This window comes from Zalophus californianus, chromosome 13 (assembly GCF_009762305.2).
Source record: "Zalophus californianus isolate mZalCal1 chromosome 13, mZalCal1.pri.v2, whole genome shotgun sequence".
NCBI classification, from domain to species: domain Eukaryota; kingdom Metazoa; phylum Chordata; class Mammalia; order Carnivora; family Otariidae; genus Zalophus; species Zalophus californianus.
The window spans coordinates 73,174,323-73,199,417 of record NC_045607.1 but is presented as its reverse complement, the minus strand read 5'-3'; the positions used below and the strand labels follow the sequence as shown (position 1 = coordinate 73,199,417).

The following is a 25,095-nucleotide window of genomic DNA, read 5'->3' as shown; positions in this document are numbered from 1 at the left end:
GCCTTCAAACAAAATAAGCCTATGCCAAAGTGGCATATTTTGAGGTGGCACATTCTGCTAACCTTCAACTGTCTAGATATTTTGGGGGGATTAATATCATATTAATTGAAGCTGATGACCAAAAAGTGGCAAATACTATAGATGCCTTAGAAATGCACATGCAAGGGGCACCTGGGTGGCTTCATTGGTTAAGCATCCAATTCTTGATTTCAGCTCAGGTCATGATCTTGGGGTCATAAGATCAAGCCCCACACTGAGCTCTGCAGGGGGTGTGGAGTCTGCTTGAAATTCTCTCTCTCCCTCTCCCTCTGCTCCTCCCCTTCTCATGCACATAACCTGCTCTCTCAAGAAAGAAAGAAAGAAAGAAAGAAAGAAAGAAAGAAAGAAAGAAAGAAAAGAAAGAAAGAAAGAAAGGCACATGCAATCCAGAGAATGGGGAAATACCTAATATTCCCCACCACAAAGAATGAAACCCAACCTTTGATAGGTTCCATTGGGTTTTATAGGCAGCATATTCCATTAGGAATATAGAAACTACCAATTCACCATGTTGGTTTGAAGGCTATTAGTTTCAGTTAAGGTCCAGAAAAAGAAAGTTCTCTGTAGTCCTTCAGGTTTTGGTTCTGAAGTGCTGACATTTGATCTCCATGGCTCAGCAGACTCCATGATACTAGACAGATTCCGGTAGAGAAAGACATTGTGTAGGGCTTTGGCAAGGCCTAATAGGATGGTCACAGCAGAAACTCCTATGATTTGGAAGCAAAGTTATGTCACATGTAGCAAAAAACTACACTCCATTCAAAAAACAGGTCTCAGTATAATACTAGACCCTTAGAAACTGCACATCTGTCCTTGGGAATTAAATGACTGTATAGACAGAACTACTCATCATGAATTGAATACTTTCAGACTTACCAAATCAACACACTGGGCAGTCCTAGCAGCAAGTAATAAAGTGGGTGTGGTACACCCAGAATCAGGCTCAAGCTGCTCCAGAGGGCACAAAGAAGGTGCATGAACAGCTTGCTCAGAGCCCATGTTTCTCTGGTGCCTTTGTCTCAATTCACACTTTGGTCACATGGTCATATTCTATGACTAACTGATGGGAAAGGAAATATGCAAGCTTGATTCACAGATGGGTCAGTTTAGTAAGCGAGTGCAAGCAAAAAATGAAGTATCGCTGTACCAGGTCATCTTTCAGGGGAAGCCCAGAAAGAATGTCATGGGGAAAACCTTCCACTGGGCAGAGCTTCAGACACTGCAAGGATGATGCATTTGAAATGCAGAAATAGTAGGCAAAGGGAAAGGTATATATAGACTCACAAGCAGGCAGAAATGGCTTATCTGATTGGTCAATGTCTTGGAAAGAACCAGATCAAAGAACTGGAAATAGGAAGTCTGGGAAAGTGTCAGTTAAATGGATCTTTGAGAGTCAGCACATGAGGATCTTTGTATCACACATTAATGCTGAGCAGAGAGCATCCACCTCAGAAGAGGCATTAAACCACTTCATAGACAAGATGACTCAGTGAGTGGACATCTTCTAACCTTTGTCCTTGACCACCACAGTGATTGCATTATGAACTCACAAAGAGAGTGGCCACAGTGGCAGAGTTAGAGGCTATTTGGGATTCGGATAGCATGGCCTCCCTCACTAATGCAGTCTAACTCCTGCCCTTTGCAATATCCCGCCCACCAGCCAAAGAGAACAAAACTGAGACCTCAGAAGAGTACCACTACTCAAGAAAACCAAGCGGCCATTTGTAGCAAGTTGATGTTATTAAACTCCTTCCCCACCCTGCCCCCCCACGAGTGGCAGCCATTCATCACTGACCGGAATCAAACCATATTCCAGGTTTGCCTTTTGGGTCCACTTGCTATTAGCGAGCACCACTATCCACAGGCTGGTAGAGTGTCTGATCTACCAACATGTCACAGACAAACACATTTTACCTAAGAAGGCACAGCAGCAGATGCTATGGTTCATCCCACTAACCCAAGTTTCCCCCAAAATATGACCAACCAAAATCCTGAAGAAGTTGTGCTTAGAAGGTGTGAACTTAATATAGGTAGCAAGTGATGAGAAGTGCAAGGAGTTGATAGTTGAATGCTGTGGTCCCCCACGCAGATGTCTTCTATTAGGCAGTATACATGTGAACATTGGCTTATCACAACTCATGGCTCCTCCTGTCTCCAGAGAACTGTCTTTGTCCAAACAGGAGCATCCAAACATTAGTGGGACTAATGATGTAGACAGGACATTCCTAAATTGTACCAACAGCACAAACATTTGGCAGACATACATGATTCCTCAAAATATTTGCAAAGTTATGTGTTAAGATGATTATTGGCAAAGATCAATTCATCAGAAATATATCCCTGAGTGCTCATAACTTCAGGGAAATGACATATCTTGGAGATTGTATCTGCTTTTCCCTGTTTTATAAATGCTGGTACACACCTAAGTAGCTATATATCTTCCATTTGTCCTTTAATGGATGGCAGCATTCTGATCTTTTCTTTGTTGAGTGGTACCTTGTTGCCACCTGTTACTGCATTTCCAGATAATAACAACTTATAAAAAAAAAAAGCAAAAAGAAAAGCATAAAATGGTGGAGTGGAACATCAGAGGGCTCATCAGAGCATAAGAGTTGGGTAGAGTGTTGAACGCCAGCCATTAATAGCTTTTATGTCAAATAAAATCTTCCAATGGAAGATTCTGAGGTGACAGAATATTCTGATTAAAGATGACTGGGAGACATGAAAAAAAAATCAATAGTGCTTATAAAAGATGGTAACTTTCAGCAGCACACACATTAAGGAGTCAGCAAGGGAGAAGTCCAGACAGTAGAGAACCAGGAATTTAATAAAATTAATATACTATTTCCTTCTTAGGAGAATTCTTCTAGGAGATGGTGAGGAAACTATAGTGTTCTTCCAGGATCGTTCCAGCAGCAGTTTATAAATACTCTATTGGTCCAGTCTGGGCCCATCCTCATGTCCATCTGTTCCCAAGATAAAGGATATAGTCCCCAGTTAATAGTAATCACGAAATCACTGCACAGGAAGATGGTCTCAGTGATGGTGGAGAGAAGTGACTCAGCACCTGTGGCTTTGGTTTACCTGGAGAAGGCTGGTGCTGGTGACAGTCACACATGTCTCTTCCTGCAGGTGCCTGAGCCCCAGCAGAATTCTCCTCTCTTGCTCTCTCCCTGTCTGCCTCCCACCCACCCACCATTTTTTTTTTTTTTTTTTTTTTTGGTCCTAGACACATATACACTCACACACACAATTTTATAATCTGGTGTCTTTCATTTAAAAGACATGCATCAATGTCTAAGTAGAATTACTTGTGCTTTACTCTGGCTTTGACTTGCACCTATGAATCAGCCCTATGCCAATAAACCTAATCCACAGTAATGACCCCAAGTTTCTAGCAACTGGACTCCCTATGCTAAATCTTCTGCAGTTTTCTTATAGCCTAAGACCCATGGTGGTCGGTTGGTTGGTTGGTGAAACAAAGTAGCCCCTGTAGGGAAAGGGGAAACAGCTCTAAGGAATTTGGTAGTGCAGAATCAGACTGCTGTGTCATTTTGGTGAGAAAAGTGGCAAACCAGAGAGTGAGGACAGAGAAACTGGTAGTGAAGGACTTAGCTAATTTGAGAGGTCTGGTATGGCATCTGGAGAGAAAACAGGAAGCCGACATTTAATAAACATGTTCCATACCCTGTGCCAGTCACTTTACAATATCTAGGTTTTAGTTTTCATCTTGTCTAAAAGAGACTACAGCCAGAGAGGTTAAGGAACTTGTCCCAGACTTGCAGCTAGGAAGCGGCATATCCCCGGTTCAGTTCCAGAACTGTCCTTCTGTAACATCATGCTGCATAAGGAGAAGTCTCACAGGGAGGGAATGCCATGTATCACACACCAATGTTTCTACCAGATAATTAAGACAAGACGAAAAAGTGCAAATGGACCTATTCCCTATCATCTTCCGTCACAGTGAGCTGGGTTGTGGGCCTGGAGGGAAAGTGCAGAGGATGGGACAAGCTTGCTCTGTGCTATGGCTGCCAAAGGAAAGACCCCTGTGAAGAAAAGACTATTAACAATCTCAGCTCCATTAAATTTAAAGCAGCTGCTAACAGTAGGGGCCTTTACATTGTCAATTATATGAATTTTCCTATTACTATGTCATACCAAAGAGCAATTATAGTACATTCATCAAACACTGCTTCCGCTTCTCTGGTTCTGTCCATTAATGCCACAGTGGCAGGCCGGAGAAATCCTTGAAGACAAATCTAACATGCAGACTTTAATTGTTTCAAGGATTTGTGGTCAGAAACAACACTAGGTGAGTAGTAGGGGGTCAATTACACAATTAGATAGTGATAGGCAGAGACCAGCTGAACTCACACGACGCACCAAATATTTATATACCCGTTCACTTTGCAAAGTGCTTTGACACCTACCATTTCACTCCGAGTTTGCTTCTCTCCCATTAACTGGTCTGGGAGCTATTTAATTATCCTGCCTCTTTTACTGTTGAGGAAATGGAGACCAGAGAGTCTCTGCTGAATCAGAGCCGGAGGATTCCTGGGCAGCTCCACCCCCACTGAAGAAGCAGAGGAACAGCAAATGACCAGGCTTGCCTCATCGTGGGCCATTATGAAAACAAAGGAATAAAATGGGGGAAATCGTCCTACAAAAAGAGATGGAAGAAGCGAGCAAGAGGAGAGAGAGGGAAAGGAGACAGGAAAAGGCTCCTGATTGAGTTACTTTAAATCATCCGCCCTCAGGGGATGTTGTGTGCTATGCTACAGCCCCACAAAGACAAAAGACAAACTTTCAGAAAGAGAGGAGGTTGAGGAGGAGGGAAAGAGAATTAATTCTTTGTAGTAAGAAGTGATTGCCGAGAAGGACTGCTGACTCTCAAAAGGCAGGTCTCCCGTGGTCTCAACAGCAACAGTTTTTGTTTGTACATAAATTTGATGTGTAACATTGTGCAAGTTTAAGGTGTACAGTGTGTTACTTCAACACATTTATATACTGTAATATGCTTGCCATGTAGTGATATTTATCACATTACACAATTATAGTACAGTATTATTGTCTAGCCACTCTGTGGCTTATTTACTACTCATTACTAGTTTATACCTTTAAACACCACCACTCTCATCCCCCAATCCCCTGATAACCACCATTTTACTCTCTGTTTTATACAGGTTTAACTTTTTTAGATTCTACATACAGGTGATATCATATGGTACTTGTCTTTCTCTGTCTGACTTGTCTTGCTTAGCATAATGTGCTCAATAGTTTAGAAATCACCAGAGAAACGATCTCTGCACAAGATGATTCCTTTCAGTTCTGTGCAATGAAGTGCTCCTGGGGCATCTAAGTTCCAAATTCCTTTCTCTACACTTGATAGACACTGAAATCAACAAGAAACGCTTTCTGCCCTTGGGAAATCCGCCATTCCTGGAAATGACCAAAACATTGGCAAATGATTCAAAATGGCGTTTTAAATGACAGAGGTGAGCTCAGGTTGCCATGGAAGCACGAAGGAGGAAGAGCATCTAGATAAGCCTGGATGAGTTTTCCCAGAGCTGTCTCACATGATAGGTAAGAGCTGATCGGGTTTTTAAAAAAAGAGAATAGGAAGGACTTTCCAAAGAAGGAAGAGCATAAGATAGAGATTCTGCTCTACCACTTGGCCAAGCACATTATGGAAGGCGACAGGCATAAGCCAGTTGGATGCTGCTCATCAGACCCCATATACCTCAAGCAATAGGATGCTTTGGTGTGGCGGTCAGAGTGCCCAGGACAGAGGATAGTGATGCATTGAACATTTCTCAGACCCTGTGTCCTTTACTCTGGCTCCTCTTATTCTCCCCATATTCTCTCCTCTCTGCAGCTGCCCTAGTTTTCCCATTGCTACCTCAGGTTCCTGGAGACACACTGACCCTGTGGCTACTTGGAACAATGTGTGAAGAAATCCAGTGTTCTCTTAATTCAAATGGGATAACCATTCCCAAGGAATTAAGGATAAAAACAAACCCCAAAATTAAAAAAAAAAAAAAATGACCGACCTTAGGGTTATAAAGCTGATTTATCAGGTTATCTATTACCGCAACACAAACTACCGCAAAAAAATTACCCCAAATGACTTAAAGCAACCACTTCACTTGCTTTCAGTTTGATAAGTCAGGGATTCAGAATGAGCTTGGTTGGGTGGTTGGTCTCTGATCCACATGGCATTAGCTGGTGGCTGGGACTGAAGGATCCACTTTAAAGATGGCCTCTGTACTGTATACTGGAAGCTTCGGGGTTCCTTGGCATTCCCCCCCTTCCTGTTCTCTTTCCTTCTCCCCTCCTTCATTCTTTCTCTGTGATGCCCTATTCTTGGGGATTCATTCATGGGGCCTGGGATTCTTACGAAGTGATTGTTTCAAGATAGTCTCCCTTCCAACCTGGCAGCTGGCTTCCAAGAGAACAACATAGAAGCTGCCAGACCTCTTTTACACATCTGACACTCGAATGACGTTATTTTGCCATATGCCATTGGTCAAAGCAGTCACAAACCATCCCACATTCAAGGAGAGGATAAATAGATCTCTCCTCTCAATGGAAGGAGTGTCAAAGAATTTACGTCCATCCTTAATCTGTCACTGTAAGTCAGCAGAGGTTTGGCCAAAATGTAGCTTCATTAAACTGTGAGGTATTTGGGGTAGCCATCCCCTGGATTCTTATTTCTCATCATGATGAAGGAAAAAACAAAATAAAACAAAGCTTATATCCTAAGTTCCTCCTCATAAGTAGATGCCGTGCTTGCAACACTCTGTATGGTGGTCCCCATAGGAAAAAAAAAGGAGACAGGGTACCAGTTGCAAAGGAATTCACCAACACTGTCTATACCCGTTTGTCCCATTTGAACCTCCTGTAGCAGATGGACTGTAGAGAGTGGACCACTGTGAGACCCACACAATTCTCCCCTACGTGCCTATAAATAATTGCTAGAATTTTGTTATGATGTTAACCTCCTCAGTGAGCCAGAATGTGTAATATTAAATTCAAATCCCACTCTCTGTCAGGTTAAGAATTACTGGCAGAAAAATCCAAGACCAAATTTCCAGTATGTCTATAAGGAATTCACCATTAGAACCATTCTGCACATTATGTATAATGTGATTAGAGATAGAAGCAGTATTTAAACCTTTAAAAAAACGTTTCAGTATGTTGCCATCATAAGTAATTGATGGAGGTGAGACCAGAGCCCTTGCCATCTGACCGACCATCTGACTCCAAAGCTCATCTTTCTACTATCTGTACTGAGCTTCCTAATGTAATTTAAAAAAAAAAAAAAAAAAAAAAGCTCAATAGGAGGACAGCGACGAAAAATGCCATCCTTGCTGAGAAAGGATAGAAGCTGCATTGTCTCTAAATCCTTTTTAGTTCCCAAAAGTAGCCATGACAGGTGAGCAGACAGGGCGCCTCTTGGGAGCTGCTAATGAACACGGGGCCAGGAAATGATAGGGAGGATTAAAGAGGAGGCAAGCTATAGTATCAATAGTTGTCTCCTGTGTCTGGCTACAGCTCAGGAGCACTTAGGAAGGCCCCAGGCAAATTTTCAAAGTAGGAAGCTTGTCTTCAAGAATTCAGCTTTTCTTTCCCTTTGCTTACTCTGGAGCTCTGGAGCTTATCTGCTCCCCCACCCCAAGCACTGCTACCACAGCTTCTTGAAAGTTGAGATGGCCAGCAACCTCATGCTCCAAGACATCACTGCTGTGTCCCCCACCTCAGTACAAAGTGGCTCCTAGGAATGACTGCAATATCTGCCATTTGCATTCAGGTTTAGGATTTACCAGTGTGGCTTACTCTTCAGGAAATAACTTGCATTTCCAAGCTACTTCTCTCTTCACTGGCACCCCCTAAACCAAGTAATGGAGGCAGCAGTCATTAGGTCATAAATCAATCCCAAGAGATGCTCTATTTACTCAAAACAGGTTTTAATCAAAAGATCTAAAGGGAGGAGAAAAAGAGGGACTCAATAAATAACTTCATTCCTATTACTTAGTAAACAATTTCTGAGAATAAGTAAAATTTTACTCTGTCTTAACAAGGCTGTGGTAATTAATTGTGAGAACACTTCCATGCACTCTGAATCACTTTCCTAGGTAGGGATGATATTTTTAAAAATTCAATCATGTTTTATGCTATTCAATTTATAAAATTTACATAAAAGGTGAATAACAATGAAGGCGGGAGTAGGACCAGGTCATCTGATCCAAATCCCATGATCTTTCTATTTTCCGTGCAAATTTCCCTATTGCTTTAGCTCTGAGCTGTCTCTATGGTAACAAAAGGAACTTTTCCAGTCCTTTTTATAGTTTACCAAGAACTTTCATACATATGCTTTCATATGCTTAAGGGTAAGGGGGATCCATTAAAGGATTCTACATTGTTTCAACCAGGTTAAACTGCAATAAAGAGAACGCCCAAATCTTAGAGGGTGTGACCCAATGGAAGTTTATTTTCACACACATCCAAGTCCAAGAGGGTTCAACAGACAGACCTCTTTTTCATAATCCTTTGGGGATACAGGCGGAGAGAGCACTGTCTGGCACATACCGTCACACGCTCCAGCACAATCAGAAGGAAGATCTTGACCTGCACACGGGCTCGAAAGCTCCCTCCACTTACATTTTATTGGCTAAAGCCAGTTGCATAAATCCTAAGTTCACAGGGGAGGGGAACCATGAATTTACCATGTGTATGGAAGGAAATGAGATGGAACATGTGTGAACAATCAAAATTATTACCACATACTCAAAATAGAAATAAGCATGAGTGAAGGTTATCCTAAACAGTAGATAATTTAATAACTCAGTTATAATTCATTTAAAACTCATTTGTAGTCTGTGGGTAGATACCAGTAAAAATAAGAGAAAGCCTAGGAGTGAACATGGTTCATAAGAATGAAATCAGGAAAGAAAAACACTTTTCATATAATCCCCCAAATTAGTCACAAGGATGAGATGATGCAACACATATAAGTATTTTGTATATCACAGATTCCTGGTTCCTAGATTTAAGAAGTACCATAATTAAAAACAACAGTCAAGAGTATCCAAAGCTTCTAGAATATCTCAAAAGAAAAGTTATTATAACTAATCAACTGCACAAGGGAGGTAGATGGAGAAAATTATTATGAAAATTGGTTGCAACTTTATTGTATGGCAACTTATTTATCCTAGGATATTGAAACCGACATTATTTGACTTTCTATAATTTATATGGAAATTTCTCACATATCATTGCTCCAGATCCACATAACAATCCAGCGAAGCAGTTCATCCTTATCTCCATTTCACAGAGGAAGAAACTGAGGCTCTGTAATTTTATATAGTTTGCCCAAGGGCACTCTTATGAAAAAAGTACCAGAGCCCATTCTGAGCCCATTCCTGTCCCATTAACCCAAGGAAGGGTTGAAATGTGGCAATAAGGTCACAGATATTAAATGCTTAAAGCTGAAATTATTTAGTCTTCCATTTCTTAAGCTGTGTTCCCTATAAGAGCAGGTATTCTTGGAAATAAAGAGAAAATGGCAATAGGTTTGGGACCCTCCGGGTTAAGGAAAAGAAAACATAATTTCTTACAAAACTTTGCAGAACCTGTAAGGTGCTATGAAGCATTGTTAGTTTCCATGAGTGAGAGTGTGGTAGACAGAATAAATGGTCCCCCAAGATGCCCACATCCTAATCCCAAACCGGTGAGTATGTGACATGGCAATAGAGACTTTGCTGATGTGATTAAATTAAGGATCCTGAGATGGGAGACTGTCCTGGATCATCCTGGTGGGCCTAATGTCATCACAAGGGTCCTTATATCAAAGAGACAGGAATGTGAAGGTCAGAGAAGATGTGATATGATGACAGACATAGAGGTCAGAGATAAGACGGTCCAAGACACAATCCAAGCTGGAAAAGACGAGGAGATGAATGAACTCTAGAGCCTCTAGGAGGAAACAGAACCTTGCCAACACCTTGATTTGGGCCCAGTTGACACCCATCTTGAACTTCTGACCCCCACAATTATAAGAGAATAAATTTGTGTTGTTTTAAGCCACTAAATCTGTGGCAATTTGTTACAGTACCATAGAAAACAAACACAGAAGGATATAGTAAGTCTTTCCTCTTAAACTTACTTGTAATTGAAACTTTTATTCCCTGAAACACCCACCTCAAGAAATAGAGTTTGGGGAACAATGGTATAATTCAACCCCCTTCAATTATCCTGAGATATGGGTTACTGATGTTGAGAATAAACTATTTGATCAGGGTGAAAAAAATAATAGTAAAAAAGAAGAGGGGGCAGTATTTGACATTTAAAGCTCAGTGAGAATAACTTACTTCATCACCCCTTGATTTTAGTTGCGAAGGTTTTGTGCCCTAAACATCATATGCCCCTGCCTCTCTTTGCTGCCTAGAGAGAAAAGGCAGCCCTTCTTTCCCGTCTCCTCTCTCTTCAACGCACTTTTCTTAGGTGCTGCAGGCAAAAACAATTTGAAGCAGGCGACAGCAGAGCTCTTCTTTTTAATGCCCTTTGCCTCAGGCACAAGACTGGATCTTTCCAGACACTAGAAATGTTAGGAGCGGACATTCGCCCGTTCTCCCCCAGGCAAAGCCAAAACAGACTTTTCAATTGGATCTCAGAAATGCTGATGAATATCAGAGGCCTGACAGGATGCATTTTTTACTTGTGACTTACTTGGAGTGGCTTGCCCAGGAGAGGAGAAGAGTGAGGGCAAGTCTCTCCAACCTCCAACCCTGCCTTGGCCTGCCAGGGCGGGGAGGCAAGGGTGGTGAAAATCCATCCTGCTAATGCAATAGGCTTAATGCTGGTGGGTTTGAAACCAGCAGAACCACAAAATTGCAAACCTTCTCAGAGTGCAGCATTTCAGGATCATAAAGAAGCATAAATCATCACTAAAATAGTAGAAAACTGGGCCCCAAGCCTCCACACGTTTCTACAAATCATTTTTACCTCTCACCCAAGAGAAACACTCATGGTGCATTAGATTTGGAGAAAGGAGGAAAAATTCCTGGAGAGCACAACGATGGTTATGTCACTATCACTGAAGGGGCCACTATGATTGAACTGTTTTGCTAGGACAGTAGCTCCAACCCCCACAAAGGCAACTGCAATACTCCAGTAACTAGAAAATGAAGGTCTACTCAATAATCTAGAATGATTGTTAACGTGAGTTCCAAAGACATTAAATATGCTTTATTCCAACACGTTCGAGGGCCATTGTTTATTCCATTTTCACAGCCTGCCCTCCTTCAGTCTCATCAACATTTGTTCATCGGGATTGTGGCCAATATCCTATGGGCTGGAAAACAAGCCACAATGAAACAAGCAAGCTGCTGGCAGACTGTTAGATTTTTCTTCATCTAGTTGGAGGGCCCGAGTGATGTACAGATGTCTTCCAAATGAGCTCCACTTCTTTATACAGAAGGCAGGCTATGGCCATAGGCTATTATCTAATATTTCTAGGTGCAGAGTCACTTTTGATGACTGACAACATTTACCTTGCTACCAGGAAGATAATGGGTTGATCTTTAAGAAATACCCAGTACAAACATGACTCATCCCCCATTCTTTTTGCAATGATTCATTCAGCAAAAACCTGGTAGCCTTCCGTGTGCAAGGATACAGAATTGACTAATTCCTTATCTAAAAGGAGCTGATAGGGTTTTGCAGAGTAAATATGCATGTAAATATGTGGAATACAGATTGGGTCACAAAGAGCAGAGGCATCCATTCTTCTACATGTCAGCTAAGGTGTCACGTTGCAAGAGGCACCTGAACTCAGTCTTGAGAAAGTAAGTCAGGATTCAAAAGTCGTGGCTTTTCAGAGTTGGCAGAAGCACGGAGTAGAACAATATCGCACTCACTTGGGGAAGGGCGAGAGATTCTGAATGGCTAAACTGTGGGGTGAGGTGGGCAGCTGTCAGAAGATAAGTTGAAGAGACAGGAAGAAACCATATTAGGGAAGGGCTCGTGTGACAAGAAGGACCTTCAGCTTTATACCACATCAAAGAGGATTAACAAGTTTACTCAATGCCACTTGGAATAACAGCCTGAGCTGAAATTGAAATGACCAATGTTCTCTTTGTTTGTCCAGGTTTTTCACTTCTTGTATCAATCAGGTACAGGTATTTCAAACAAAAGGAGCTATTTTTCAAACAAAGAGAATTTAATACAGGGCATTGTTTACATAGTGATGGGAATGTCAAAAAGCCAAACAGAGGCAGTGAGCAACCTAGAAATCAGCAACAGCAGAAGATTACTATGAGATGTTACAGGAACCCAGAAGCCAACGATGTGTGGCTGGAACTGGGACCCCTGAGACCATGGTAGCAGCTTCCCCTCCTAGGTCTAGAAGATAGAGTGATGGACACCCCAGCAGGAGGTTGGACCCTAGAGAAGATGCACCTGCTTCGAGATGCCACCAGATAGAGGGAAGAAAGAAGAAATATGCTGGCTTCTTCCTTTTCCTCTGGTTTTCCCCTAGTACTTCCCATTGGGCAAACATATCTAGAAGGCAGCAGACAAGGAAATATGGGAAATGTCTTTACTATGCACAGAGCAATGCAGGAAAATTACAGTGGAGGAATATGACAGAAACCGTCCGTGACCTCCACAGTCCACCCTTATTTTGCTTCTCAGGATTCATTGCCCTCCTCTGCCCATATTTACTTCCCACACCATAACCTCTTTCATAGAATATTATCCACAGAATCCACAGAATAACTGTTCTACCTAAAATGAACATGTTTCTCACCCACTTCCCAAATGGGGAGGTAAAGGCCCATCAATCGCCACGTCCATATTGAAGTAAATTTCTCCATGTAATATGCAGTCCTCCCCTTCATGCCATCACAATTGACATATGAACTAATTTTCTAAAAGTAATCACTACTGACATCTTTGAAACAATATAGTAGGGAAAATGAAACAAGAATCAACAGGATAATGGATACATAATAAATATGCATAGCTGTTATAGTCTGTAACTGATCATGAGGCCATAGCTGATAATTTTTAAAACAGCTTTACTGAGGCATAACTGATATACAATAAAGTGCACATATTTAAAGTATGCAATTTGATAAATTTTGACATTTGAATATACGAATGAAGTCATCACTGCCAAAAGCTTCCTCATGCCCCTTTGAAATTCCTCTCTTCTGTTTCTCTCTATTCCCCACCCCCACTCCCCACCCCTGGTCCCAAGTAACCACTGATCTTTCTGTCACTATGAATTGCATTTTTTAGAATTTTATATAAATGGTATCATACAGTATTTTGCATGGCTTCCTTCACTCAGCAAAGTTATTTTGGTACTCATCCATGTTGTGTGCAGCAATATCCATTCCTTTTTATTGTTGAGTAGTAACATATATTATATAATATATATTTATATCTATACACATATGGATATACAGATATAGGTAGATAAACATAAATAGATAAAAATATATAGATAAACCATAATTTATTATCTATTCATCTGTTGATAGACATTTGGATTATTTGCTATTTGTGGCTATTACAAATAAAATTGCCATGGATATTCATATACATGTCCTCATATGGGCATATATTTCCTTTTCTCTTGAGTAAATGTGTAGAAGTGGATCACATATCAGGACTATGTTTAACTGTTTAAGAAAACTGCCAAACTCTTTCCCAAAGTTGTTGTATCATTCCTAGTTGATATTCCTCAAACATAATGTTACCTTTGCCCTAAGTTATCTCTTTGGTCAGGATTCTTTAACAGGTAGGGTGTTCTAAACATTCCTGAAATGTCTGCATACTTAGCTTTCTGCTATTTTTGGGTTACTATTGTTTTCCATTGACATTTATTATGAGATATGAAATTACTAAGAGACACTCTAGCGAATCCACTAATGTCCAGAATCTAAGAACGAGGCTCTGAGTTTCTACCTATCCCCATTGTGTATAAGCAACCCAATTTACCCCTAGCAATCAGAGTTAATCACCCAGCCAGAAGCAATCACCCTTCCCTGACTATTGGATCAATGTTAGGAGGATCCAAAAAGAGCTCCAATCCAATGGAACAAGCGTTGTGTTCCCTGGTGGAAATAATCCTCCTTTGGGAACCAAGACCTCTGAATGCGGATAGGGATAGGAAACAAAAATTCTGTAAATGTGCCACTATGTGCAATAATGACAGGGTCTACTCCTACTTATACTTGGTACCAAGACTTGTAAATTCTACCCATGAGAGAAAAAGTGTCATGTACTGGTCACTTTTCAAAGCAAATGCTGTATCCTGTAGGAGAGCAACTTAATCTCACATAATGCTGTCTCTTACCTAGTGCTGACACTGAATCTTCAATTGATGCCCACCATTCTATCAGGGTATCTGCTTCTGAAAGCAAAGATAAAAGAAGAAAACTAATGAATTTTATCGGCACTTTTCTTGATATAAAATAATTTCCTCAGTCAAAAGCAATGTTGTATGGGATACTATCTTATCATGATAAGTAAGGTACTAAGTCCATGATAGTAGTGCATGCCAAATGTTTTAGACATGTAAAACAACTATAAAGCAATTGGGATATTTTCTAGTAGGTACAGATTGCTGGCCCTAACCTATAATGGAAAAGGAGTGAAAAATAATCAAACTGTTACCAGATGGATAGCTTGACCCCTGGTGATGTAATAGTACCAAGTTAGGGGCTCAGGATTGGCCTTTGTTATTGATTCATTAAGTATTGAGGAACCAAGTAGCCGTATAAACTTTAATGAGGGGAAGTGCAGGTTTTTGCATCCATGTAAAGCTTCCTTTCCCACCTTAGAGGACAGTTTGTGGAGCAAGCAACAGTGTGGTTATGAGGAGAGACTGACATCTACAGAAACTATCATCATATCCACTTGATTATTACAAGATACCTCCCCATGGATATCCTTTGAGGATTATTCACATGGAATATACATATGTTCACACTATTACATGGAGTCTTTCTACATATCTTCTCCCAAACCTCCTTGTTGATAATCTTCTAATCATGTTTGTTCTGAGTTCCTGAATAACAAGCCAAATCATTAGCCATTGCTAATATGAAAATGTAGATCCATACCTCAAGACACATCTATTTACAAGCATAAGAGATAACCAGATGAAGTTCATCCCACTGATGGGATTTTCTTTGGCAACTCTCTTTAGGGGCTACGTCAGTAGTTTTATAATGCAGCAACAATGATTTTTGGCGGGTTCCAGCAAATTTTATAGACTCATCTGTAAACGAGCTTTGAATTTTTTTTTTTTTTTTTGTCTTCATCAACTGGTAATAGATCTGGAAGCAATAAGATATGCTTCTGGTGAGTCCTAAGGAAAATGCACATCTTCTTTCAAAGCAATTTTTTCAGGTGAATAAATAATAAGCTCTTTTGTCAGAGAAGACTACCTTCATCAGATATAATTGTATCTGCTGGTAATGAAACTTTGGGGGTATGCTGTGTTCATGGTTCTCAAATTCAACTGCACCTGCTCAAATATCCCCTCCATACTCTCAGCGATCTACCATTTAAAATTAATGCCTTAATGCTAACATAATAGATTGGTGAGCCTGTGTTTTCAACTTGCATGGTAACTCTGCAAATTATAAATGGTTCTGATCCTCAACCTTGATTTCCCTTCTGATATAAAAAACCCTAAGAATTGCTATAGCAGCTTTTTGATTCTCTGGCTATGTCCCTTCGGCTAAGAATTTAAAGCTCTAAGCTTATCATTTTCTTTTTGTAAGCAGTCCAGCACAATCTAAAGCAGCCATCTCATTTTTGTAGTTAAATGCAATAGCTACTTGTTTTCCCAAAGCCTAGCTTTCAATTGGCACATCACTGCAAACAAACCAGGTTATAATTTAGGTAATTGCAATGCCACTTGATGAGATAGATTAATTATAGTATCCCATTTTCCACCTGAAAGAAATTTTGCACTGTGTTCAAGCTAAAAGAAGCAAGCAATCTAAGCTCAGAATTTGTTCTTGAGAATTTGTTTCCTGGGACAATCCTGATATTAAAAAAATGGTATCAGTCAAGGTCCAGCCAGGAAAATATAAATCAATTTAAGTATTTCAAATAAAAGAAATTTAATACAGGCAAATGTGTTGGCAGAGGTAAGAAACTTAATAGGAGATCATGAAGCAACCCACAGATTAGCAACAGCAGGAAAGCCAGTGTCACCCCACAGGGATAGAAAAAGCAGAAGTGATTTTACTGAAATAGTTCTGGAGCAAGCCAGAAGGGGCACGACTCAATGTTTTATATAATAGGGATATCTCCATTATAATGAAGAAGGACAAGGTAGATGCAAATGTATGTTTGATATTGGGAAGATATTTTGTTGTTATTGAGAAGTTAGTAGAGATGATCCTTGATATACAGGGGTTCAACAGGGAAAGAAACGAGAGAAGAGTGTACAAGCATGTACAAGAGTCCTGTGGCTGGAGGAATTGACCTGTATATGAAACCAAAAGAAGGACAATGTGCCTGGAGCCAATTAAAGAAGATGGGAAAATGGTACACACTGACACTAGAGAATACAAATACCACAGGGCACGTGGAATAGCGTTTTTTGTTTTTTGTTTTTATCCAGAGAGCAGTGGGGAGGTCATCAACGGGTTTTAACCTGGAAAGTAACACATTCAGATTTGCTATGAAAAGATGACTCTAGCTATGTCACAGAAAATGTATTGGAAGGGAAGTAGTTACTATGGTAGCTTAGACTACGTTGAAGTTGAGAGAGATGATGAGTAGTGGATATATTTAAGTGAGTTTTAGAAAAATAAAATGACAAGACTCAGTGCTGAATGGGATTGGCATAGTAAATCAGAGGGATTTATCAAAGATGATTCCCACCTCCTGGCTTTGATATGTGAATGGATTTTAGATCATTCACTGATAGCATTACTGATGGTACTTGCTGGAAAAAGACCAAGATAGGGCGCCTGGGTGGCTCAGTTGGTTAAGCAACTGCCTTTGGCTCAGGTCATGATCCTGGAGTCCCGGGATCAAGTCCCGCATAGGGCTCCCTGCTCAGCGGGGAGTCTGCTTCTCCCTCTGACCCTCTTCCCTCTCGTGCTCTCTATCTCTCAAATAAGTAAATAAAATCTTTAAAAAAAAGAAAAAAAAGAAAAAGACCAAGATAATTGTGGGTATATTCTTGGACGTATTTGGTTCGGGTGACTTTGAGATACTTTAGAGAAAGTGGCAAATAGGCAGATGGATATTTGGGTGTGAAACAAAGGAACAGTCTGGGCTAGGAAAATGATATTTGGGATTCATCAACTTAAGAGATGGTAATTGAAGGTATAAGCCAAAGTTGGATTACCTAGAAGACGGCCAAAAACAGAACTGTAGCTCCGTCAGCCAGCAGTTAGGTACAGAGGTTGAACCTAAAACAGAAATAGGAAAAGAATTAAGAAGTAACTAGGAGAAATGCAAAGAAAGTGTTGTATCACAGAATTCAAAGAGTGTATTGAGAAGGAGGATATGTCCAAATCTGCTGAGAGGTAAGGAAGAAGAAAAGTGAAAGTGTCCATTCAATTTAGTGAAATGCACATTATTGATGACATAAATGAGAGCAATTTTGGTGAAGTCAGGGGATCAGATGCCCAACTGAGTTGAATTGAGAAGCAATTTGAAGAAAGTGGCTGTAGAGGGGAAGACAAGAGAACACAATATCTGAAGAGAAAAGGGGATTCTTTCTGCTGCTCTTAAAACATAAAAGAGACAAGCATGCTTAAAAGTTGATGGAAAGTATCCAGTGAAGAGGGAAGGACTTACTATGTAAGAGTGAGAAGTTCTGGAGCAAGCCAGACGGGTAGAATTCAAAGTGTTAGGCAGTAGGGACACCTCCACTGAAATGAGAAGGAAGGAAGACCGGAGAGATGCAAACATACCTTTGCTTGCAATTGGGAAGATACTTTGTTGTTTCTGAGGAGATAATAAAATTGTCTTGTGAAGGTTTTTACTTTCTTTGCCAAGTCAAGGTCCTCTTACTGGAGAGAGGGAAGAATGGCTTAGAGGATGAGAATTTTTGGAAAATGGAGGGAAGCAGAAAGCAGAATGACAGGACATTCCCATCTCAAGTTTTTAATGACTGTCTTCATTGGCTTCTTATTTGGTATACCTTGATTTCAAATTAGGAAGTGTTTCCTTGAACTAATATCAAGTTCCTTTGGAAAGATTATTTTGTGTCTCATTGAGGCTTCTCTCCTCATATTCATGCTCTTTCTCTCTCTGTCTCCCTTGCTACCCCCCTCCCAGATGTGCACCTGCGCACGCACACATGCACACACAAGTGCACGCGTACCCAGACTCACCCCATCATACCATCATACCATTCAATCCTTTGAAAACTCAATGTTACGTGAATATTGCTCTTAAAAATCAAGCTACTGCCACAAATTTTACAGCTAAAATCACAGTGGAATCTAGTTACCCGCTAACAAGGAACCTTAAAAAACCACTGTCTGACATTTGCAAGACCTCCCTGGAGTGTTGTTGTTTCTGCTTATCACAACTGAACTTGTAGCAAAGGCACTGCCTTAATCCAAAGCCTGCACAGCCTTTACAAAGACCCTATTAAAACTACAAAGAAAAAAAATGGCAGCCACGAATGCTTCTCTTACTTTTCCATACATTTCATGTGAGTGCTCAAGAAGCCTATGTGAGAGCTGTTTTAACTTCAGTGTGTTCCAGAGGAATTGAGATTATATGGAAAAAAAACGCATGACAGGTAAAGTGCTTAAAAACTAACACCTATATGAGTGTATTTCGGGTTCACATTGATTTGTAGCTTCCAATCAGGGAAATTGCAGACTGAATCATACCAAGATTCTCCTTGTCTTAGGCACTAACGTTTTCAGAAATGGCTTCCTTTCTAGAGAACATTACTGGCCACAGAATATTCACCATAACAGTGCAACATGAAAGTGATCTTGGTAGATTTCATTCTTAGCATTCAAATTAAGAGAAATCTTCTAAATTTAAAAGGAAGGAGAATGTTCCCTCCTATTTCATCAATTGCTATAAAATTCATGAAGCCCTGTCTGGCTTGGGCCTTCTATCTACTGACAAATGTAATTAAAATTAGACTTGAGAAAAAATAGGAATGGAAATGTCCAAGTATAAGGATGTTGCCACTGAAAATTGGTTTCTAAAAACAGCATCGATTAGAAAGGAAGTGCAGAGAAATGAGAAATCTGCTGCCAATAATGCATCTCCAATTATATAAAATATTGCAATCAAAGGCTCGTGAGGTTAGGAAGACTTTTATTAAATAATGCAATTAAAAGCTAATAAGTTTAGCATTCCATCTATACACAGAAAGGGTATTTGATGTATTCGCTTCCTAGTGCTGCTGTAACCAGTGGCTTGAGATAATGCAGATTCATTATCTCACAGTTCTTTTTTTTTTTTAAAAGATTTTATTTATTTATTTGAGATAGAGCAAGAGCAAGAGAGAGAGAGAGCATGACTTGAGGGTAGGGGAGGGGAGAGGGGCAGAAGGAGAGGGAGAAGCAGGAGAAGCAGACTCTCCACACAGTAGGGAGCGCGACTCGAACCTCAATCCCAGGACCCTGGGATCATGACCTGAGCCGAAGGCAGACGCTTAACCAACAGAGCCACCCAGGCGCCCCTTCACAGTTCTATAGTTTAAAAGTCTGACACGGGTTTCACTGGGCTATAATCAAGGTGTCAGCAGGGCTGTGTTTCTTCTGGAGGTTCTGAGGGAACAATTTGTTTCCCTGCCTTTTCCACCTTCCCACACTCCTTGGCTTGTGGCCCCTCCATCCATCTTCAAAGGCAGCAGCATAGAATCTCTCTAACTGCAGTTCCCTATCATGTCCCTGTCACTGACCTCACTTCTGCCACTTTTAAGGACGCTGTGATTACAACGGGCCCACCTGAGGCATCCAGGATTATCTCCCATCTCAAGGTCTTTAAGTTAATCACATATGAAAAATCCCCTTTGCCGCAGAAAGTAACATATTCATAGGTTCTGGAGATTAGAATGCTGACAGTTTGGGGGGGGGCATTATTTTTCCTACCACACTTGGGAAAGTGGAAGGGCATGTTTTTAAAAGAAACATATCACTGCCAGGCTTCTGTTTTCTAAGCCTATCGTGTTCAAGGAGGAGATAAAAGAAATTTTAAGGATTTTCCCCCCCATAACTGTCCAGTACATCAGATCATCAGACCGCTCGTTTTCAGTGACAAGAATGAAAAAAAGAACAGGAGTCCTTTGGCAGAATGAAACAAACTCAGAAGACAGGGAGTGATGATTGAAAAGCTACTGGGGATGCCCACAGGATCATACGACTCCTTTCCAGGAAATTACAGCAGTAGACAGAGAAGACATGGGCCGTAAAATGGTAATAAAAATGTATTTTAATTAAATTATTCCACAATAAAACTAAAAGGAATCTAAAAACAACAGCTGATTATTATCCTCATCATGTGTCTTGAGTGGCTCATGCAAGACATTATTTTGAGATGAGAAACCGGATGGTTACAAACCCTATTACCCCGGCTCTCTCTCCTCCTCTATGTCTCTCTCTCTTTCCCTCTCTCTCTCTCTACCTCTCAACCCTCTGGCTCTGCTATCTTCCCTTTCATCCTGCAGGAATTATGACCTGAGTGGAGACTCAGGTTTCATTACCTTTGAAAGCACAGGAAAGCAGTGGACTTCACATCGCTGTAGGTTAAAATTGGCATCAGGCAACCTGTTGCTTTAGCTGCTCTTGTTCTAGCTTCAAGAACAGTGTCAGATGCCAAAAGATACTACCGCCAGGAAAGATGGGTTTCCAAGAAACAATAACTTTCACATTTTTGTCATCATAATCTAGAGGCGAAGGAAATAACTTTCATAGTTTTGTCATCATCATCTAGATCTCAAATTGCTTTTTTTAAAAAAATCTACAGAACAAATAAGCACCCACATTTTTCAAATAAAAACCTAGGGCATGTGGTCTAACAAAGGATGTTTCATTATTTATAAATTTAAATGGAAGGTGTTACAAGGTCATAAAAAATAAATTGCACTTAGCTACATATTGAATAAATTTACTTTATGGGAAAAAAAATGAAATTATAAGAAATCAAGGCTGTCCTGGAAAACCCAGGATGCATGGTCACCATTATTTATACCAGGCGGTTCAGAATGCTCTTTGGTTGTAAAGCCCACAGTTTATTTTGTGCGGTGTCTGTCAGTGCCTCAAAAGCTTCAGGAAAAAAAAGTCTTTTCATTCCATGTGAAATCATGTGAACTGAGTATTTGGCCTGCTTAATTATCCCAAGAGTCTGGTTCAGTAGTTCAGTGTCTGGCCCACTAAATTCTCAATAAATGTAGACTGAATAAATGAACAAATGCATGAACAATTTAAGATTAGCCATATAGAAAGCAGGCCAAGTTTCATTTCTGCCAAGACTGAGTAAAAAACTCACAAGATCTATCTGGAGGAACGACTTCTCAGGACATCTAGTCCCATAAGGTTCTACATTTATAATGAATAACTGATAACTAATTTAATGGATTTCATCAAGGTGTATCAACTTGTTGTTTTTGTTTTTTAAATAAAAGTTCTTTGTCAAGCCTCCATTCCCTTTGGATTTCAGGCTCCCAAGTGGTATCTCAGTCCAATTTCCTAAATTCTCAGACTGATTTTGGTGCTGTTTAAAAACCTCAATGTCAGTTTTGAGTCATAGCTCACTCCCTCTACTATCCAAGACAGGGCAGACAGGTATGTCCGTGGCTTGGAAGGGGAGGTGAGAGGGAGTGGATAGGGCTTTCTCTCTCCTGCTATTCCTCATCTCCTTTGCTATCATTGCTCTTCTGGGACTGGAGCAGGGATGAAGGAGAGGAAGGAAGATGTTTTTCAAGTGATGGCTCATAGTAAGTTGGCCTCTCTCTTTTGTCAAGAGAGTGCTGTCTGGCCCTCATTTCCTTCTTTCCATCACATGTTGACTTCCTATTGGGAGGCATGTATGGACTCTCAGGTGGGAATTCCAGGAGTTTCTCCTGCCTAACTTCCTCATGTTGGGTATCTGACTGGGCCTTAGCTTCTTCCTCCTTGCCTCAGGCCTGGCCCAGGTGATCCACCCACATCCTCTTACTATTGGGCTTCCTTTGCCCAGTGGGTGGCATATGGAATGGGGTAGGGATTGAGAAGAGCTTAATACTCAGTCACCTACTCACCTTCAGTCAGAGTCCACTCACATATCCTGGTCATACCAAATGTGGACATGAAGGCTTCACCGTGGATCTTCTCCTTCGCCTCTGTCTTAGCTCTCTGGTCCCTTCCTCCATGCTCAAGCCTAAAGAACAGATGATCTATCAATTCAGTGACTCAGCAATTTCTAATAGATTATCCTCAGTCCTTGACTAATATATGGGGTGAGGGAAGGCAGCTTGGGCACTCCCAAACCTGTGGGAAGATAGGAGAACAAATCACATAATCCTTTCTTCTTGGGGATGGAATAGCTACCACTGTATACAATCCACATTTGCTTAAGAAATGATATCCCACCGTCCTGCAGATTCATTTTATACATGTGGGGTAAGAAAAGGGTAGGTATGCTCATTATATTAAACTGTTGTCCTTGGCTTCTCCTGGGGAGAAGTGACTGGAGTCCTAGATTGAGATGTGCTGCACTTAAATATTAAAGTAACTAGTGCCTGTTATTCTCACTTGTAGCCACAAGTACAATGATCCCTGAAAAACAGAATCACACTTAGAAAAAGCTTGCCATTTTTTTTTCTTAACACAGTACTCTACATAGAGCAAGCCATTTTTCTCCCCACAGAAAGTCTAGGAATGAGATATCAGTATGCAGTAAATTTACAGTAAATTTAACAGGTGTAGATTAGTAGATCACTAGCACATCAGGTGTACTAATAAGTGCTTAGGAAACAGGTTAGATTTTTAAACTTAATTTGGCTAATTTATACTAATTTGAAAGATATTTTTGTAATCATCTTACAATATGGTGAGATTAGCAATGTTATGATTCTCATTTACAATAACTTGTCCAATTTCACCAAACCAGTAAGTGTTAGAATTAGAACTAGGTGTTCTAATTTCATGCCCAAAGTTCTTCCTTGATTCTGTGCTCTTAATAGGAATTTCTATCTTTCCACTTGTTAAAGTTCAGGTCCGGTGGGTCTTCTCTTCCCAGACAATGTCTGTGACTGTACCAAGATGTCTATGGAAAGCCACATAGACATAAAATAACAGACAACTGAGTTCATTCACAATGAGTTCATTCAGAAAAAAATTTTGTTCTGTGAAGCTAATTCATGAATAAAATACTGCAGTTGTAAAGAATGACTGGGTCAACAGGAAATTAAAGAAGAATTAAAAAAAATTCATGGAAACCAATGAAAAACACAACTGTTCAAAATCTTTGGGATACAGCAAAGGCAGTCCTAAGAGGAAAGTATATAGCAATACAAGCCTTTCTCAAGAAACAAGAAAGGTCTCAAATACACAACCTAACCCTACACCTAAAGGAGCTAGAGAAAAAAGAGTAACTAAAGCCTAAACTCAGCAGGACAAGAGAAATAATAAAGATCAGAGCAGAAATCAATGAAATAGAAACCAAAAGAACAGGAGAACAGATCAACGAAACTAGGAGCTGGTTCTTTGAAAGAATTAACAAGACTGAAAAACCCCAGGCCAGACTTATCAAAAAGAAAAGAGAAATGACCCAAATCCACAAAATCATGAATGAAAGAGGAGAGATCACAACCAACACCAAAGAAATACAAACAATTATAAGAACATATTATGAGTAACTCTATGCCAGCAAATTAGATAACCTGGAAGAAATGGATGCATTCCTAGAGATGTATCAATAGCAAAACTGAAGCAGGAAAATATAGAAAACCTAAACAGACCTATAAACACTAAGGAAATTGAAGCAGTAATCAAAAATCTCCCAACAGAGGGGAAGAATGAACGGGGGTAAATCGGAGGGGGAGACGAACCATGATAGATGATGGACTCTGAAAAACAAACTGAGGGTTCTGGAGGGGCGGGGATGAGTTAGAATGGTGATGGGTATTAAGAGGGCAGGTACTGCATGGAGCACTGGGTGTTATGCACAAACAATGAATCGTGGAACACTACATCAAAAACTAATGATGTAATGTTTGGTGATTGACATAACAATAAAAAATTTAAAGGAAAAAAAATGCAAAAAATCTCTCAACAAACAAAAGCCCAGGGCCAGATGGCTTCCGAGGGGAATTCTACCAAACATTTCCAGAAGAATTAATACCTATTCTCCAGAAACTGTTCCAAAAAATAGAAATGGAAGGAAAACCTCCAAACTCATTTTATGAGGCCACCATCACCTTGATCCCAAAACCAGACAAAGACCCCATCAAAAAGGAGAATTACAGACCAATATCCTTGATGAACACAGATGCAAAAATTCTCACCAAAATACTAGCCAATAGGATCCAACAGTACATTAAAAGGATTATTCACCATGACCAAGTGGGATTTATCCTGGCGCTGCAAGGTTGGTTCAACATCGGCAAATCAATCAACGTGATACAATATATTAACAAAAGAAAGAACAAGAATCATATGATCCTCTCAATAGATGCAAAAAAAGCATTTGACAAAGTACAGCATCCTTTCTTGATCAAAACTCTTCAGAGTATTGGGATAGAGGGTATATACCTCAATATCATAAAAACCATCTATGAAAAACCTACAGCGAATATCATTCTCAATGGGGAAAAGCTGAGAGCTTTCCCCCTAAGATCAGGAATGCAGCAGGGATGTCCACTATCACCACTGCTATTCAACATAGTATTAGAAGTCCTAGCCACAGCAATCAGACAACAACAACAACAACAACAAAATCAAAGGCATTGAAATCGGCAAAGAGGAGGTCAAACTCTCACTCTTTGCAGATGATATGATACTTTATGTGGAAAACCCAAAAGACTCCACCCCAAAACTGCTAGAACTCATACAAGAA

At 40.3% G+C, this 25,095-nt stretch overlaps 1 long non-coding RNA gene across 1 annotated transcript in view; it reads right to left on the bottom strand.

Annotated features, from left to right (window-relative positions):
- The window catches only part of LOC113934441, a 134,164-nt gene extending 111,744 nt beyond the window's left edge, over window positions 1–22,420 (bottom strand). Inside the window, exons 1-2 of the long non-coding RNA XR_003523682.1 lie at window positions 22,298–22,420; window positions 14,405–14,461 (exon numbers count right to left, since the gene is read on the bottom strand). This is a non-coding gene — a long non-coding RNA (uncharacterized LOC113934441). The remainder of the gene's footprint in view (window positions 1–14,404; window positions 14,462–22,297) is intronic.
- Window positions 22,421–25,095: the final 2,675 nt, after the last annotated feature.